The sequence below is a fragment of the Trichosurus vulpecula genome, chromosome 4 (assembly GCF_011100635.1).
Source record: "Trichosurus vulpecula isolate mTriVul1 chromosome 4, mTriVul1.pri, whole genome shotgun sequence".
NCBI lineage: Eukaryota > Metazoa > Chordata > Mammalia > Diprotodontia > Phalangeridae > Trichosurus > Trichosurus vulpecula.
In genome coordinates, this window is record NC_050576.1 from 324,515,188 (window position 1) to 324,535,173 (window position 19,986).

At 36.2% G+C, this 19,986-nt stretch overlaps 1 pseudogene; it reads left to right on the forward strand.

Annotated features, from left to right (window-relative positions):
- Positions 1 to 2,509: 2,509 nt before the first annotated feature.
- LOC118845410 lies at positions 2,510 to 3,687 on the forward strand (annotated as a pseudogene).
- Positions 3,688 to 19,986: the final 16,299 nt, after the last annotated feature.

Genomic DNA, 19,986 nt, shown 5'->3' on the forward strand with positions numbered 1-19,986 from the left:
AACTGGATGAATATACCTTTCCTGTTTTCGATGTTCTTCCTCTACTCTGGCTAAATGAACCTCTTGGCATCTATTACATTAAAAATATTTTATTCCATTCCAATTTTGGACCTAAGCTACCAGGGTTCTGGCCTGGGTCAGACCCAGCCCACTACATCCTGTCTCCATGCTTATAAACCCTATACTACACTGATTTTTTTTCTAGACAAAGTGCTCTAAGAATCATATTAATGGAGAAAAATCACATTCATTTTACGAGGGATTGGTAGGGCTATTGGCATAGAGATCCAAGAAGTCTTCTTGAAAGGTGGCATCTGAGCTGGGCTTTAAAGGAAAGAAACCTATATCCTCTAACCAATTTTTTTCAAGATAGACAAAACAAAACATGCTGTTATTGATCATAATCTTTATTTAATGCATGGAAATTTAGTAATCGATTTAGCTAGAAAATATCCATCTTTAACAAAAACAGATAGAAAGTCAAATACCAAAGACGAAACACCCAAAGTGATTTAGATGCCTAAGTAATTGAACAGTTTAGTCCTTTTTAATATTTTTAACTTAGTTTAACCCACTTAATTACACTCAATAAATATTTTTATGACCCAGCAATACCACTTCTAAGGCTATATCAAAAAGAGATCATAAAAATGGTAAAAGGAACCACGTGTACAAAAATATTTATAGCAGCTCTGTTTGTGGTGGCAAAGATTGGAAATAAAGGGGATACCCATCAATTGGGGAATGGCTGAACAAGTTGTGGTATATGAATGTAATGGAATACTATTGAACTACAAAGAATGATTAGCAGGCAGACTTCAGAAAAACCTGGAAAGACTTATATGAACTGATGCCGAGTAAGGTGAGTAGGACCAGAACATTGTATACAATAACAGCTACGTTGTGCAATGTCTAACTTTGATATACTTAGCTCTTCTTAGCAATGCAATGTTCTAAGACAACTCCAAAAGGTTTATGATGGAAAATGCTATCCACATCTAGAAAAAGAACTACAGAGTCTGAATGCACATTGAAGCATACTATTTGCTCTCTGTCTCTTTTTTGGTTTGGTTTTCTTCTTCTTTTGGTTCATCCCATTGGTTATAATTCTTCTTCATAACATGACTAATGTGAAAATATGTTTAATATGAATATATATGTAGCACCTATATCAGATTGCATGCTGACTTGGGGAAGGGGGAGGGGAGGCAGGAGGAGAAAATATAAAACTCAAAAGTTTGTGGAACCAAATGTTGAAAACTAAAAATAAATTAATTTTAAAAAATAAAAATATATTTTAATACAAAATATTGCATTTGAGGATGTTATTATGTTTATTTTACTAGAAACATTTCATTCATTTTATTTTATGTTCAACCTAATACTATCTGAAACATCATAGCTATTCAATCAATTCCTACTGAGTTTACTTTGCGGTTGTAGAGAGGCTTTACAGAACTTTATAATCACTTTCTCTAGCATCTTTCATAGTCCTTTAAATCAAGGGTCAAGTTAACTGACAACATTACTGATTAGGTTAAAGGTAATCATGATTTTACAGATGGAGAAATGTATTTGTGAGAGAGAAGAGAGAAAGAGGAGAGAGAAGAGAAGAGAGAGAGAGAGAGAGAGACAGAGACAGAGACAGAAAATAGGAAAAAGAAAAGAGAAGTACAACTAAATCATAAAGCGCATGAAATTCACAACAGATGGATCAGTTCTGCTGGTATAGCCATAACAAAATCATCTTCTCAGATTTGAACCTTTTGTATTTTCATTCAAAGCATGCAACACACACCATTCCAGAAAGTTAAAATCAAATATACAGATTAAGCCAGTCAAAATGTTAATCATGTAAAGTGAAACCAAAGGCTTTAAGTTCCACACAACAGTTTCCACAATATGCATGTTAAATATCAGAGGACTAAATTCTATCTTTCTAATTGAAAAAGAGACATTGAATAAAATTAACATAAAGAATATGGAATTATCATGGTTACCCCCAAAAGCTTACTCACCTTAACAAGAAGTAAAATAATTTAGCAAGAAGAACTTTTGACTTGGAGTGAATAACAGTGTATTTGCAGTTCTATAACAGCATGAAATATCTTTTCCAGTTTCATCAGGTCTTCTGTCTACAAACTAATCCTAAAGAAAAGAAAAAGAAAAACTGTAGTAAACAAACAAATGCTGCCAGAGTAATTCCACATCTCTGCAGCTGAACAACTCGATAGCTTTCTAGAAGCTGGAAACTTTATCTTTATGTCTTAAACATTTGCTTCAGATTATAAACTGCTAGTAAGCATAGGCCAGCTATGCTTTGGGGCAGCTAGGTGGCACAGTGGGTAGAATGCCTGGCCTGGAGTCAGGATAGACCTGAGTTCAAATCCAGCCTCAGACACTTAGTTTTATGACCCTGGACAAGTCACTTAACCTCATTTGCCTCAATTTTCTTATCTATAAAATGAGCTGTAGAGTTGCTACAGCCCCAGGAGACCCCTTAGCTACAATGAAAGCTGCCATCTTCTTGCTCTCTCCCAATTTCCAATGCTCCCTGCTGCTTTTGATAACTTGGATTTACTCCAATAATAGCTGAAATAGCAAATCTTGATAGTGGAAATACAGATGAAATTTTAAACAATACAGATCTAGTTAATTTTTTTTGCTGACTAGTGTCAATTCAGGCAGATGTTGCATCCTATCTGAGGAAGCCTCCAATACCATTAAGGAAGAATATCCAAATAAGAATCAAGTAGTGTTTGCCTAAGTAGATTGTGATCAGCACTCGGAAATAGCCCAAAGATACAGGATAAGCAAATGCCCTGCCCTAAAAAATGATCTGGAATGATATGATGATGAAGCAATGGAGGATTACATTGGGTAACAAAAAAAGTGATCCTTTTCAATAAGATCATGATTGGAAGAAATCAAATTTCTTGATCAGAGTAAAACAATCATTGGATATTTTGAACAAAATGACTCAGACAACTAGAAAACCTTTGAAAGAGTAGCAAATATTTTGCATAATGATTGTGTCTTCTTTTCTGCAGTCCAGTCTATTTCAAAACCAGAAAGATTTAGTGGAGACAACATAATCTACAAACTACTAGGGGAACATATTCCAGATATGGTATATTTGGGATTTCTAACAAATTTTTACTTGGCTTATGCTTGGACTCAAGAAAAATGTGTCTCTCTTGTTCAGGAAACAACATTTGAAAATGGAAAGGAATTGAAGGAAGGAGGACTGTCTTTTCTCATACTTTTCCACATGAAAGAGGATACAGTGAGTTTAGAAGTGTTATAAAACAAAGTAGCCTATAGGGTAGTAAGTGGACAAAGGTAAAATAAACTTTTTACATGATGATTGTGATAAATTTAGACACCTACTTCTGCATTTACAGAAACCCCCAGCAGATTGCCCTGTAATAACCACTGACAGCTTCAGGCACATGTATGTCTTTCCAGACTTCAAGGATTTATAGATGCCAAAAAAGCTTAGGTAGTTGGTATTAGACTTGCATTCTAGAAAACTGCAGAGATTTTCATCATGGTCTTGGTCTCACTGATGTTACCATTGGACTGCATATCCAAGATGCTGCAAGCAGTCCAACAGAGACTTCCTTTCAGACACTAGCACCCGGTGAATACAGGCATACCTTGCTGAGGGATCAAGATGAGCTTTAAAAACTTGAACAAAGAATTACAAGCCTTCCAAACAACAGCATCAACTTATTGGGTGGAAATAATAAACCTGTATTTTCATAATTCTATGTGTATTTTTATTTTTAATAAACTACAAGAAAGGTTTGGATTTTTAGTCCCCCTGAGTCAAATTATATGATTTAGTGGGCCATCCAATATAACTTCTTTTTTAAAGTCCTATTAAGGTTTAATAAGAAAAATGCATCACAGGCCCATCTTCACTTTAGATCTCACCCTTACCTCCAAAATGTTCAGAAATTCAATGGAAGGTAATATTGCCAGAGACAATATGCTGTTAACTTGCACTGCTCCATTAAATAAGAATTAGGATGTTCTCTCTGAAGCCCTGTAGTATGTATTATCTTTTCCCCCCTCCTTTCCATAGGAATAGTTCTTTTGGTATTTTCATTGTCACATTTCTCATAACACAGAGGGTATATAACCTGGATACTTGGGAGGGGAATAAGTTAAAGTTTTTCACAAAACAAAATAAAATGAGCTGGAGAAGGAAATGGCAAACCATTCCAATATCTTTGCCAAAAAAAACCCTTTCGGTCACAAAGAGTCATACATGACTGAAATAACTATAAACTAGGAGACTCAATCAGATAGGTCATTTTAATAAACCTATCTTCAAACATAAGAATTTAAGTGATAAAGTAGAAGAAACAAACATTTTTTAGCAAAGATACCACTGACACAATTTAAATTGGGATCAACTATAATATAGTAAAATTTATATAGATTTCCTATACATGAGGCACACAGCAATCAAGTGACTTGTCCAGGGCTAACAGCTAAAATGACTAAGGAAGGATTTAAATTCAGAGATTCTTGACTCCAAGTATAGCCATCAATCTACTATGGCACCTAGCATGCCTTCATGTCACAAGCATTAAAATTAATTTTAAATTTTTATATAAATAAGAATTGATTGTTTACATCAATAATAGAAAGCCCAATTATGCTGTGAATTTTTATTTTCTAACTGAATTTGCTTTCTGACTATACTCAATGAGAGCCTGCTTTTCTACATATGATCTTTAAAAGTATTTCCTTTAAATTTTCCGGGAGCTTGAAACTTGTTAGAAAGAAATTTTCCATTTAAGACTTGTTCTCTCAGTAATTTGCTGTTGTTTAGTCATTTCAGATGTGTCCACCTCTTCATAGCTCTTGGTTGCTGAAAATCTTTTTCTCCCTTTTGTGTTATGCTCAAAAAGTTCAGTGTATGTCCCAATACTAAAAAAGGTCAATGCCAAAGAATGTGCAAATTACTGAACAACTGCATTATTTTTGCTTATTATTATGCTTAAGATTCTACAAGCTAGGCTTTAGCAATATGTGAACTGAGAATTACCAGGAAAGCAGGCTGGTTTTCAGAGGCAGAGGAACTAGAGACCAAATTGCCAACATTCACTGGATTATGGTGAAAACAAAGGAGTTCCAGGAAAAAATTCTACTTCTGCTACACTGACTACACTAAAACCTCTGTGTGGATCACAACAAAATGTGACAAATCCTCAAAGAGATGGGACTACTAAATTATCTTACTTGTTTCCTGAGTGCAAGATGCAATAGCTAGAACTGAACATGAAACAACTGATTGGTTTAAGACTGGGAAAGGAGTACAACAAGGCTATGTATTGTCCACGTATTTATTTAACTGATGTGCAGAGTACATCATGCAAAATGCCAGGCTGGATGAATCAAAAGCCAGAATTAAGGTTGCCAAGAGAGATATCAACAATCTCAGATATGCAAATGATACCACTCAGATGGCATAAAGTGAAGAACTAAGAAGCATCTTGATAAGGGTGAAAGAGAAGAATTTAAAAGCTGGCTTATACCTTAAAATAAAAAAATAACTAAGATCTTGGCAACTGGTCTCATCACTTCCTGGCAAATAGAGGGAGAAAAAAATGGGAGCAGTGTCAGATTTTATATCCCTGGCTCAAGGATCACAGCAGACAGCAAATGCAGCCATGAAAGGAAAACACACTTGCTCTTTGGAAAGAAAGCTATGGCAAATTTGGATAGCATACTAAAAAAGGTGGAGATATCACCTTGCTAATGAAAGTCCATATAATCAAAGCTATTGTTTTCCTGGTAACAATGTATAGTTGTGAGAGTTGGACTATAAAGGGAAAGCCAAGTGCTAAACGATAAACATTTTCAAATTGTGGTGCTGAAGAAGACTGTTGAGAATCCCTTGGAAAGCAAAAAGATGAAATTAGTCAATATCTATAGAAATTAATTCAGACTACTCAATGGAAGGCCAAATACTGAAGCTGAAGCTGAAATACTTTGTCCACATAATGGGAAAACCAGAAGTCATTTAAGGGCAGGGTACAAGAACCTTGGAGTACTATCATATAATTATTGATTAGTAAAAATAATAATAATTTTGTGTAGTGCTTTAAGATTTGCAGAGTTCTTTGCAAATATAAGCTCATTTGATTCTCAAAACAACTCTGGAAAGAGAGCACTATTATTATCACCATTTTACATATGAGAAAACTGAGGAAAATAAAAGTTAACTCAAGGAGACAGAAATATTAAATAAACATAGATCCTGCCCTTATGAAATTTACAGATTATTGAAACACAGATAGATTAGGATAGGGACCCAGTCTGTTCTACCATTGAGAAAATTCCTTCAATGCAGATCAGCAGCTTCTCTATAGCATCTAGTTAAAGAAAATTACCTAGAGTACTAAGAGTTTAAATGACTTCACCAGGGCCACATAGTTTCTGTCAGAGGTTGGACTTGAATTCAGGTCTTCCTGGCTTCAAGACTGCCTCTCTAGCCTCTATGGCATATTGTGCCTTAATTAGTACACACTAAAATACAATATAGAAATTACACGATTATTAGAAGTGAAAAAGAAATGCCATGGAAGGTGACACCTGATAAGCAGGAGCAGGAGCAAGAACATTTTTTTGAAGCTACCTTTCTTGGAGATTCTATATAATCACTGGAAATTTCTACAAGATGAAATTGCTCCTTGAGAAAACAACAGTCTTTTTTTTTAAAGGAAACATACCCAAGCTTATGCATCTAAATGAATGGCATCCCTTTCAAAATAGTCATTTGGAACATTATACACATACTTTAATGATGCAACCATTGATCCAAACATGTTCAGAATAATTTGGAAATTCCCTTAAGTCCATCTTATAAGTCATGAAAGATAACTAATTTTGTTTCATTTCTATGAAGCTATGCTTTAAAAAATACAAGATATATTATTATTGTGCTTGAACACCCACCTTAGTTGCCAGAATTGATTGCAAATTATTAGAGCTACTTCTGAAAATTAAATCCGTACTCCAAGGACAAAGATTGGTCATCACTGAGGAGGAAGTGAGTGATAGTGATCAGCCACACCCACATAGAAATGCACCATATGATGACATACCACGTCAGGTAACTGATATGACATGTGATGTGATGGGCATGATACATAACAAGTCATGTAACTTTATGACATGTTACATGTGCCAAGCATGCCATGTCATTGACAGGCACAATCTGTAACATTGTATCATGCAACCGACATGTTATTTCATGTGAGCAACATGCTGCCATGTGGTGGACACATGTTGCCATTCTGTAATAAACATATATAACAAGGTGACCATTTGATGATGTGTCATATGACTGACTTTCATGTCATGTAAAGACAGCCCATGGAGAACCAAGTCATGTGATGAGCTTTCCATATCATGTGACAGACATGCTGCATAACCCACTGCATCATGTGATGGACACACCATATCATGTGACATGCACATTCAGCTTTGTTCTGACACACCATATCATGTGATGGGTATACTGTACCATATGGAAGACATGGTACATAGCATGTCATGTACTGTGACTGATACAGTACATAATTAGTCATTTAATATAATAGTCATCCATGTCATGTGATGGAACATTAAATTATCCCCAATTACTAAGGTTAGTTTAAAATAATAGATAGCTAGAAAGGTAGGGTCAGAAAGACCAGTAGAGTTAGGAAGACCTGAGCTCAGCTCTTACCTTACCTGTCTTACCTTACTGTCAGAGGTCTCACCTCTCACACAAACTATGTTACCCTGGGCAAGTCACTTAACATCTCACTGCCCAGACATTTCTTTAATGCTATATGTGTTGTAAAGAAGGTGTCAAGGTAGTACTTGCTAAACATAAAGTGGAGCTCTATTCATTGTGCCTTTTGGCTGCCAGCAAAGACAATAAAGTAGTATATTGGTTAAGACCAGCACAATTTCTTTAGGAAAGAAGAATCTTTTTCCCTGCTTGGAGACTATACATTATCTTCATAATAAATATTAAACACCAAATTGGCCATAGGTGGCATTGTAAAGAATTGAAACACAATTAAAATTATTTGAAAGATTTTCAGCACTTATTTTTCTGGAATTACAATGATGTGTAATAAGTGAGGTTTCTTTTTTTTAATTTTTTTATTTAATATATTTAGTTTTTTCAGCATTGATTTTCACAAGAGTTTGAATTACAAATTTTCTCCCCATTTCTACCCTCCAAGATGGCGTATATTCTAGTTGCCCTGTTCTCCAGTCAGCCCTCCCTTTGTCACCCCACTCCCCTCCCATCCCCTTTTCCCTTCCTCTCTTGTAGGGCAAGATAAACTTCTACACCCCATTGCCTGTGTATCGTATTTTCTAGTTGCATGCAAAAACTTTTTTTTGTTTTTGAACATCTATTTTTAAAACTTTGAGTTCCAAATTCCCTCCCCTCTTCCCTTCCCACCCACCCTCCCTAAGAAGTCAAGCAATTCAACGTGGGCCACATGCGTATCATTATGTATAACCCTTCCACAATACTCATGTTGTGAAAGCCTAACTATATTTTGCTCCTTCCTAACCTATCCCCCTTTGTTGAATTTTCTCCCTTGACCCTGTCCCCTTTTGAAAGTGTTTGTTTTTGATTACCTCCAACCCCATCTGCCCTTGCTTCTATCATCCCCCCTTTTTTATCTTCTTGCTCCTTCTTTCCTATGGGGTAAGATACCCAATTAAGTATGTATGGTATTCCCTCCTCAGGTCAAATCTGATGAGAGCAAGATTCACTCATTCCCCATCACCTGCCTTCTCTTCTCTTCCTACAGAATTACTTTTTCTCGCCACTTTTATGCAAGATAATTTATCCCATTCTATCTCTCCCTATCTCCCTCTCTTAATATATTCCTCTCTCATCTCTTAATTTCATTTTATCTCTTTTAGATATCTTCCCTTCATCTTCAACTCACCCTGTACCTGCTCTCTCTCTCTCTCCCTCTCTCTCTCTCTCTCCATATATATTTATATATATATATATATGTGTGTGTGTGTGTGTGTGTGTGTACATATTATATATACACATACATATATACATACATACACACTCACATATATGCATATATACATAAACATATATATATATGCATATTGCCTTCAGCTACCCTAATACTGAGGTCTCATTAATCATACACATCATCTTTCCATGTAGGAATGTAAACAAAACAGTTCAACTTTAGTAAGTCCCTTGCAATTTCTTTTTCTTGATTACCTTTTCATGCTTCTCTTGATTCTTGTGTTTGAAAGTCAAATTTTCTATTCAGCTCTGGTCTTTTCACTGAGAAAGCTTGAAAGTCCTCTATTTTATTGAAAATCCATATTTTGCCTTGGAGCATGATACTCAGTTTTGCTGGGTAGGTGATTCTTGGTTTTAATCCTAGCTCCCTTGACCTCCAGAATGTCGCATTCCAAGCCCTTCGATCTCTTAATGTAGAAGCTGCTAGATCTTGGATTATTCTGATTATGTTTCCACAATACTCAAATTGTTTCTTTCTGGCTGCTTGCAGTATTTTCTCCTTGACCTGTGAGCTCTGGAATTTGGTGACAATGTTTCTAGGAGATTTCTTTTTGGGATCTATTTGAGGAGGCAATCGGTGGATTCTTTCAATTTCTATTTTGCCCTGTGGCTCTAGAATATCAAGGCAGTTCTCCTTGATAATTTCTTCAAAGATGATATCTAGGCTCTTTTTTTGATCATGGCTTATCTCTCCTGGATCTATTTTCCAGGTCAGTGAGTTTCCAATGAGATATTTCACATTGTCTTCCATTTTTTCATTCCTTTGGTTCTGTTTTATAATATCTTGATTTTTCATCAAGTCACTATCTTCCACTTGCTCCAATCTAATTTTTAAGGTAGTATTTTCTTCAGTGGTCTTTTGGACCTCCTTTTCCATTTGGGTAATTCTGCCTTTCAAGGCATTCTTCTCCTCATTGGGTTTTTGGAGCTCTTTTGCCATTTGGGTTAGTCTATTTTTAAGGTATTGTTTTCTTCAGTATATTTTTCAGTATTTTTTTGGGTCTCCTTTAGCAAGTCATTGACTTGTTTTCCATGGTTTTCTCGCACCCTTCTCATTTCTCTTCCCAATTTTTCCTCTACTTCTCTAACTTGCTTTTCCAAATCCTTTTTGAGCTCTTCCATGGCCTGAGACCAGTTCATGTTTTTCTTGGAGGCTTTTGTTGTAGGCTCTTTGACTTTGTTGACTTCTTCTGTCTGTATGTTTTGGTCTTCTTTGTCACTAAAGAAAGATTCCAGAGTCTGAGACTGAATCTGGGTGCGTTTTCACTGCCTGGCCATGTTCCCAGCCAACTTACTTCACCCTTGAGTTTTTCAGTGGGGTATGACTACTTGTAGAGTGAAGAGTTCTATGTTCCAAGCTTGGGGGGATGCGCCAGCTCTGCCACACCAGCACTCCTCCTTCTTCAAGAACCCCCAACCCAGACTAGACTTAGATCTTCAGCAGACTCTGCACTCCTGCTCTGATCTGCCACTTAATTCCTCCCACCAGGTGGGCCTGGGGCCAGAAGCAACTGCAGCTGTACTTCTGTAGCAAACCGTGAACTCCTTTTTTCACTCTGTCCCCATCAGCTTTTCCCACTAACCTTCTCTGTTGTCTTTGGTGTTTGTGGGTTGAGAAGTCTGGTAACTGCTGCAGCTCACTGATTCAGGGCGCTAGGGCACCCTCCGCTCAGCTTCTGGTCTGGTTGGTCTGCGCCGCCCACGCTGGGCTCTGCTCCACTCCTAGAGACCCAGAGACCATCCAGGCTGTCCTGGGCTAGATAGAGCCCTGCTTCCCTCCACTGTTTTGTGGGTTCTTCAGTTCTGGAATTGGTTCAGAGCCATTTTTTATAGGTTTTTTGAGGGACTTGGTGGGAAGCTCACGCTAGTCCCTGCTTTCCAGCCACCATTTTCATAAGTGAGGTTTCTACATAGCACATAACTGTTACTTACACTATGTTCTAAAGTCTTTCCTGAATTATCCTTATATCAAAATTTATGAAAAATATAAACATTAAAGAACATTTCTAAAAAGTTTGAGCAACCTTAATTTACAAAGCAATCTTTACAACTGTAGCTGCTACATTCACCAGGGGAGTATAAAACTGATGAAGAATATTTAAAAAAATAAATGACAGAATTTAGAGTTATATGTAACTTTGGATTTCACTTTTTTCCAACTCTTTCACTTTTCAATAAAGGAAAGCGAGGGCCATAGAGCTTCTATGACTTTATCAAGTTTACACAAGGCCTAAGAAGCAGATCTGAGACTTCACCAGAGGTTCTTGTTTCCAAATCAAGTTTGCTTTCTATTGTAAGTGTACTGCTTTCATATGAATAGGATTGTTATTAGTCCTGGTTAGGCCAAACTTATTTCACGGCATTCACCATAGGTTTTAGTTTCCCTAAAGATAGTTGCTAACATTTCATCTTTTGTTTTAAGAAAAAAATGTTGCCAGGTCATGAAATACATCCAGGTAGTTTTCCCCTCTTGGTAGAGGAAATAAATGTTGCTGCTGGTCTCAGGAGCAGATACTATCAAAGAATCTTCCCATTCACAGATTTGCAAAATATCAGTGACTAAGTTGCCTTGCTGAATTAGAGAAAGGAAGATTTTAGACAGGGAGTGAAATATAATTCTCTCCAAGTACGTATTGATGCATAGTAGTAATGATAATTATCTAACTTATAATTCTATGATTGCCTATCCTATTGCCTTCTTATTGATTCATAGATTGTTAGTCACTGCTAGAGAATAATTAATTCAGCCTCAGTAAAGGGAAGTTACCAGTTGATATACTTGATTGGAACTTAGGAAAATATTTGATAGCGAACAACTGTCAGCAGAAGCTACGCTGATGGTCACTAGCAGTTTTAGATATGGACTTGAACTTGAATACCCCTTTGAAAGTGAAACAAAGAAGAGATAGAGGTTTTTCTTTAAAACAATCAAAGTTGAAGAGAGACGTATATGTAAATAAAGATTTTAAAAAGTGTCTTTTAAATTGTTTTTTTTATTTTAGACTCAAACACCAGAACACAAATGTAGAATAGGGAAAAGAAACAAAAACATATCATAAACGTAAGTATTGGAACTTAAATACAAAGTAAGAAAGAAAAAAGAGCATCTTGTGCATAGCAGATCATAAGAGAGGATTCAAAATATGAAACAATAAATTTTCTTTTCAAGAAAGCCTGTATGATAAATACTACACGTTGTGTCGAGAGCTGTCAATCTTGGCTTCCTTGTAAGTTTTCTTTTGTTCTCTGTTGTACACTTTTTTACTTTGTTCTTCTTTTCCCCTCACATGCCCCTACACCCCCAGAAGGCTATAACTAATTACCAATATATTTCTCTATACAGATATATACATACACATATACATATGTACATACATATATAGATATATACTTTCCCAAACACATTCTACTCCTGATCATAGTTATTTATTTTTATGCATATCTCTTGTTTCTTATCCCTCCTGCTTCTTCTACTTTACTTCTACCTGCTACCTTGCCCTCCTATTACTTGCCTATGCCCTTTCAAGGATCCTTCCCCTATCCTTCCATTCCCATAAATCTAAATACCCATCTATAACCCCATACAACCTATTCTCTCAGCCCCTCTAGAGATCCCTCCCTTATCCTTCCATTCTCATTGATCTAAATACCATCTATACCCCCCTCTTACCTATTTGCTCGCCCTCCCCTCTAAAGATCCCTCTTTTGTCCTCTCCTCCCTCCCTATCCCATTGCCATTTTATTTCTTCTGAATTTAGAAGATTTTCATACTCTTCTAAATATATATGTATTATTTCCTCATAAATCCATACCCAAAGAAAGTAACCAGAACTACCAGCCCTCTTCCCCCATCTCATTCCTCTGTATTAATTGTTCCTTTTGCATCTCATTTGTATAAAATAATTACTCTTTTTAGCTGTTCCTAAAAGGTTTTACTTTTTAAATTTATATCATACACAGATTTCCCCAATCTTTCTTATGAGCTATCCAATTACTAATAAGAATATTAGACATACATTTCCAGTTTTACATATGCAAAAAGTAAACGATCTGTCCTTATTGAATCCCTTGTAATCAATTGTTAGATGTACCTTGTGTTTCTCTTGGCTCTTGTATGTCAAATCTTCTATTAAGTTCGGCAGGTTTGTTTTTAACAAAGTCTTGAAAGTCTGAAGTTGATCAAATACCCTTTTTTTTTTATTCAGGAGTATGACTAACTTTGGTGGGTATGATATTTTCAGCCAGAGCCCCAGTTCTTTTGCTCTTCCATATATAGTTCTCTAAGACCTGTGGTCCTTTAATGTCTTTGCTGCTGGGTCTTGTGTGATTCTGATTGTGGCACCATCATACTTAAGTTGTTTTAGTTTTGCTGCTATTAATATTTTATCCTTGAGCTGGGGGTTTCAGAATTTGACTCTAATATTCCTATGAGTTTTCCTCATAGGATCTCTTTTAAGTGGTGATCAATAAATTTTTCTATTTCTATCCCCCCCCACCCCACCAATGCTTCATGACAATTTTCTTTAATTATTTCTTGTATTATTATATCAAGATTCTTTTTTGAACATAGCTTTCAGTTAGCCCAATTATTTTTATGTTTTCTCTTCTTGATCTGTTCTCTAGATCTGTTGTTTTTATGTTTTCTTCTATTTTTTCATTATTCATGTATTGTTTAATTATTTCTTGATCTCTTATAATTTCACTGGCTCTGCCTTGCCCAATTCTAATTTTCAAGGTGTCATTTTCTTCCTTAAAATTCTGGATCTCCTTTTCTAATTGGTTGACTTTCCTTTCATAATTTTTTTTTTAGTTTTTCCTCCATCTGTGTTATTTGATTTTTAGTCTTTTTTTAGATCTTCTATGAATTTCTTTTTGGGCAGATGTTATGCTTTGGAATGGAAGGGGGTTTCTTTGCTTCAATATCCTCCTCTGAAGATGAACTACTGTCTTCTCTATTCCCGTAATAGCTTTTTATGGTTGGATTCTTTCTCCTTTGCCTGTGAATTTTTTGTGGAAATACCTTAATTTTTGTAATCACCTCTAGCCCGGGGGTATGGGGGATGGTCCTTCTTGCCCCAGATTTTCAGTTCACCCCTCTAGCCTGGAACCAAAGCCAAACCTCCAACCTCCTGTAGGTGCTCACAGCCAGGGGCTTTCTGCCCCATAGTTTCTGCACTGAACAGGAGTGTGCTGGTTCCTCCTTGTCCCCACCACTCTTCACAACACAGCTGAGTCTGGTGTTCCTTTTCAGCAGAGGTTCCCTTGATCTTCCGCGACTCAGACACCCAACTTGCCTCACTATCATGAGAGTAAAGGTTCCTGTGGCTGAGGCTGATGCTGAGGCAGCCTCTCAAACCAAATAACCCCAGGGTTTTTTGCTGGTGGAAGCGAACTCTAGCCTGGAGGTGTTTACTCTTCACAAAGACCAAACCTCATCCTGGGATTTTTCTTAGGATATTCCCAAATTGTCCCAGGAAGACCCTGGTTGTGCCCCACTTTGTTCACCCTAAGGTGCTATTTTCTCTCTTTTGTGGGGGAAAATCTGGAGAGCTTGGAATTTTCTGACCTACTCTGCCATCTTCCCAGAACCCTTTATCTCAAAAAAGTGTCAGCAGTAACCAATGTACTTGCTTTGGAATCCTGCCTCTTTCAGATTTAGTGTTGTTACTATACCAGAACTCCCTCCTAATTTTTCTGTTCTTTCTTGACATCCCCTTTAGGGCCCAGGATTTTGAAACTACAAACCTAAAACTGGCTCATATAACTAGAATAACGTGTTAGTGACTGTAATCCAAAGTGTCCCAGCACTAACACAAATATGTCTCCTTTGTTGTGAGTTTGTTTCTTTCCTTTATTTATTTACAAATAATCGACATGGAGAATGAAGGAAGCATAATGATGCAATTGCCTCTTTTTTCAAATACTTCATTTTAACTCTTACTATAGCATTGCCAGACTATCATTTTCCAAGGATTATGAGCTACTGTGTTCTATAAAGTTTCATAAAAATGAAACACCTCTTTTCCTTCAGTAAATATTTGCCTTACAAATTATAACTTTTTTCTTTATGTTACTAGGTATTATATATGTGAGCATATTATAAAGAATCACTTAAAAATGCCTGGAATAAAAACCTCTCATGATTTTTTCTATTGTGGTTCTGTTAAATAAGTACTAAGAGGAGGATTAGAAGAGGCCCATTGTCCAGGTTAAATATTGGGGATATTACCTGAATATCTGTTGGCTATTGGGGTGAGGGTAGTAGTTCCAGTTTCATAAAGACACTTTTTGACATTCTGTCACCACACAGGCTCCTTCCTGAGGAACTATCAGCTCTGAGAATAGAAAAACCTTAGATATTTGAATTTCCTGATTAGCTTTGGGGGAAATTCATTTGGTCCCATTTGATTTTAGAGCCCCATTAGTCAAAAGTAACCATTGGTACCATAACAGAACTCGACAGTTGCCTTAACACCAAAGGGTGAGTCATTTGTTCCACACAAATCCCATTGGTTTGCAAACCTTTAAAGTAGTGGTTCAGGTAGAATATGCCTAGTTAGCCCATAGTTAAGTGGACATATAGTTTATGGTCAGACTGTGCTGGTAAATGTTTAACAACCATCTCGCTGGGAAAAAAAAGTATGCACAGCACATTTTAATTTTTTTTTAAGTTTAATCTTCATTATTAACACTTTCTTACACCTAGCCAATCATGACAACAACACAAATCAACCCCTAATTTGCAGCATTGGATAATTCCCAAGGTCACACTGAAAATTTAGTGATTAGGTTAGTGTTTGGCACTGGCTCCAGAACACCCATTTTATCTCAAAGGTTAGAAATTTTAATATCTTCTCACACATAACTATAACCTAAGGATTCAAGGAGTCCAATTTTTACTGTCATAAGATGCTCCTTCATTTAATTATTCAAGATAGAAAACACTATTTTGTTCTTCCTATGTGTGTGTGCGTGGGGGGGGGGGTAGGACTGATTAAATAAGTCAGTTACTGACCTCCATTTATCTCTCATACCTTCAACACATGAACGCATCCCCATTGAGCCAATTTATGAATTATCTGTGAACAAAGCCTAAACAATTCTATTGAATTAATTAATTAAAAACTTATAACTAAGTACAAAATGTCTTTGATGAATTTAGAAATCACTGAAAGTCATTGGATCAAGTGAATTCAAGCTACACAGAAAGTTTATTCATATTGGTTGAGGAAACTTTTCACATCCTGTGGGTTTTGCAAGCCAACTTGGAATCTAGGGATTTAAGCTTCTGGCAGTTTAGTGATGGATGCCTCTAGTCAACCCTTAGGCAAGAATTGCTTGCAGGTAAGGAGAGCGCTTCTATCTTATCCCTGTCCCCACCTTGACTAGAAAAAGACCTTATTAACTTCAGAGGGTCAAGAGGTTTGCTTTGTTTTGTTTTCACTCCCCTTCATTTCCTAGTCCTAAAAGACCCCTTAAAACAGCTGAGTGAATGCCTACATTGGGAACACAAAGTGAACTGATGCAAAATGATGAAAGCAGAGTCAAGAAAACAATATGCCTAAGACAATCTGACTCCTCAGGACTTCACATAAAACCTAGAAGAAATATATATAGTAACCTTATTTTGTCGACTTGACCTGCCAGTGCAAGTGGAAGTTGGGACAGGAGCTCTAGAATATATGCTACACTTAAAATAAGAGTGCCAATATTAAGAGGAGACATGTTTCTTTGCATTCTCTATCATTCTATTCTTTTGCTATAAATTATTTATTTCACGCAAACACACTTTTTACAGAAAGTCTGAAATCAATTTATTCCAATTTTTGCATGTCCCCCACATGCTTAAAAAAAAATCAGACATTCAAAATATTTTCATTTGTAGGAAAAGATATTTAACCTGACCACCAAAACTAACAGATGCTGATGGTGAGAGCATATGGTTCATTCCAGCTCCTAAAAATATGTTTCTCACACAACAGTTTGTCTCTTTTTCTTTGGAGAGTGCTCCTTTGGCTTACTCTAAGTCAACGTTGCATTATTACTTTGATATCCATTGTCAATTATCACGTTTGAGACCTCTTGGTATCTTCATCAACTTAACATTCAAGATGCACAAAGCCAAATAATAGCCTTGAAGCTAGTAGAAAACAATTAGAAATCATCCAATCAATACTGGCTGCAAAATTAAAATTATGCTAATATAATGAAAATAAGAAATGATTCTGTATTATTACCGTATGGAGTAAGATAAAGGAACCTTGTGAAAAATAAATTTAGTGTTATGTACCAACTGAGGAGGCAGCTAGGTGGCTCAACGGATAGAGTGCTGGGCCTGGAGTCAGGAAGACTTGAGTTCAAATGTGGCCTCAGACACTAGCTGTGTGACACCGGGCAAGTCATTTAACCTCTCTTTTCCTTCATTCACTTGTGAAGGAAATGGCAAACCACTCCAGTATCTTTGCCAAGAAAACTCCATGGACAGCATTGATGTAGTGTGGTCCATGGGCACAAAGAAACTGACATGACTGAAACAGCACAATAACATATGATGTAGGTGGATTGTAACCACTAAAGAAGCTTAAAAAAGGTAATTACTAGTAGTATTCCTAGAGATAATTAAAATCTAACATCAATACCTAAGTATTGAACCCCCACATATTGGACTTAGTTCTTTGCCATGTTGAAAATTAAGTCTCATTGCATTGTTTAACCATCTGATCTTAAAGATTTTGCAAGATTTGGTTCTCCAGGGCACTTTGCTTTTTTAAAAATGTCCATTTAAGAACCCATATATAAGTATCTTGTTTTAATTTCCAGTTAAACGAATGATTAGAAATGTTTGGGTTATAGTATGTTTTTTGTGCCTGAGGAATGCTGAAACCACTGAAGATCCAGATGATGTTTTAATTTTAAATTAAGGTAATTGTGGCATTCAATTGAATAATGCTTAAATAGACTCTTGGAGCTGGAAGGGACAAAGAGGTTATCTCTTCTATAGTCTTGTTTTCAGAAAGGACTATATTTAAATAAATTCTCAGTATAACTATATTTCCTAACAATAGATAATAGATTTCTCCCAAAATGAATTCATGTAGTACTATATGCTTTAATATAATGTAGTAAAAAATGTATTTTTTCAGGCATGCTATATAGATGGTTTAATATTGTAAAAGAGACTACAAATTAATATAGTGTTAATTTCTATTTTTCTTTTTTCCCCTAGAACACATGGATGAATAATTGTGGCATTTTAATACAGCATCCTGGCACTTTTCTTGAGACATCTGTTGGTTTAGGGTTTCTTCATGTAGCAGAGAAAGGGAAAATAAATGACAGCATGAATTCCAATAGTTCTTATCTGAGTTATTTCTAAGCCAAATTAATTCATTATTCATGTTTTATTCACTCAATTTAAAGCTCTTCCTTCTTCATTCTTTCCCACTTATCACAACCAACCTCTCACTCTTCAATGAAATCTTTTTTTTCTACTCCTTTCAAGTACATTTATACCTCTCCCTTCAATTACCATCTCATTTCACTTCTTTCCTTTACCTCCAGGCTGAAGTGCAATGTACAACTTCCACATTTAAGTTCCTCATCTCAGTCTGCTCCAATTTATCTTGTAACCTCTTTATTATACTGGAAAAATTGCCATCAAGTTTGCTGTGATGCTGTGGCTTAAAACAAGGTCTGGTTTCACATCTCCATCCACTCTGAAATTTCTAACGCTGCAATATTCACAACCATGTCATAACTCTTAAATTGCTCAATGCCAAAGTTCTTTAACCCTATAAGTTATTAATCCAATTATGGAACCAATGAAACTATCCCACCTTTACTTCAAGTGTTCTAGCCTCATCTCTCAATTGCTATTATACCTTCATTCCATATGACCAACTGCTTTTATTCTTTCATGAAGAAACATAGGGAGAGAATTTTGACTCCTGGCTATGAATTTGGTAAGGTAAGTAGAAAGGAGGAGGAAACAGCAGTTGCAACAAAACTATTCAACATTTTGATATAATCTGACATTATTTGCAATTTTCCATGTTAATAATTCTCTTCTCTCTCTGAATCTCCATGAAGAAGAGGTGTCCTCAATATAAAGCTACCATACTTTAATTAAAAGATCATCATGGCAGTGGCTATTACCATACCTGATTACTGAAGATTAAATCTTGCTGGTGCATCTTGTAAACTAATACCTTAATAGAAGCACAATAATCTGGAGAAGTGAAAAGAGTGTAGCTATTAAGTTTATAAAACAAAAATTTTCACATAGTAGGCATTCAACAAATATCTGATGACTGAATTATTACACAGTGATTGCCAAAAACGCATCATAGAATTTCATTAGTGTCAATGATAAAATTTGACTGTGTTATCACAATTGAAATTGCCTTTATTCACCTAGGTCAGGGGTGGGGAAACTGAGGCCTCGGCCTTGAGACCACATGTGGCCCTCTAGGTCCTCCAGTGTGGCCCTTTGACTGAATCCAAAATTCACAGAACAAATCCCTTTAATAAAAGGATTTGTTCTATAAAACTTGGACTCAGTCGAAAGGTAACACCCAAGGACCTAGAAGGCACATATGGCCTCAAGGCCTCAGGTTCCCTACCCCTGAGCTAGGTTGATTTGCCCATTGATTATTAGTAAGCATGAACAAAGGAGAAAAATATGTTTGGGACAGTATTAAGTAATGTAACATCTGTGTTTTTGTTAGTATGGCTCCCTCTCCAACAACGTAGGTCACGAACATTGTAAATAATAGTGCATGGGTTAGTAGGTAGTGTGGGACATAGATTAAATTCCTACTATGTGCCAGGCACTATTCTAAGCACTGGGGATACAAAGGAAGCCTAAAAATAATTTATATTCTCAGAGTTCATAGTTTAAG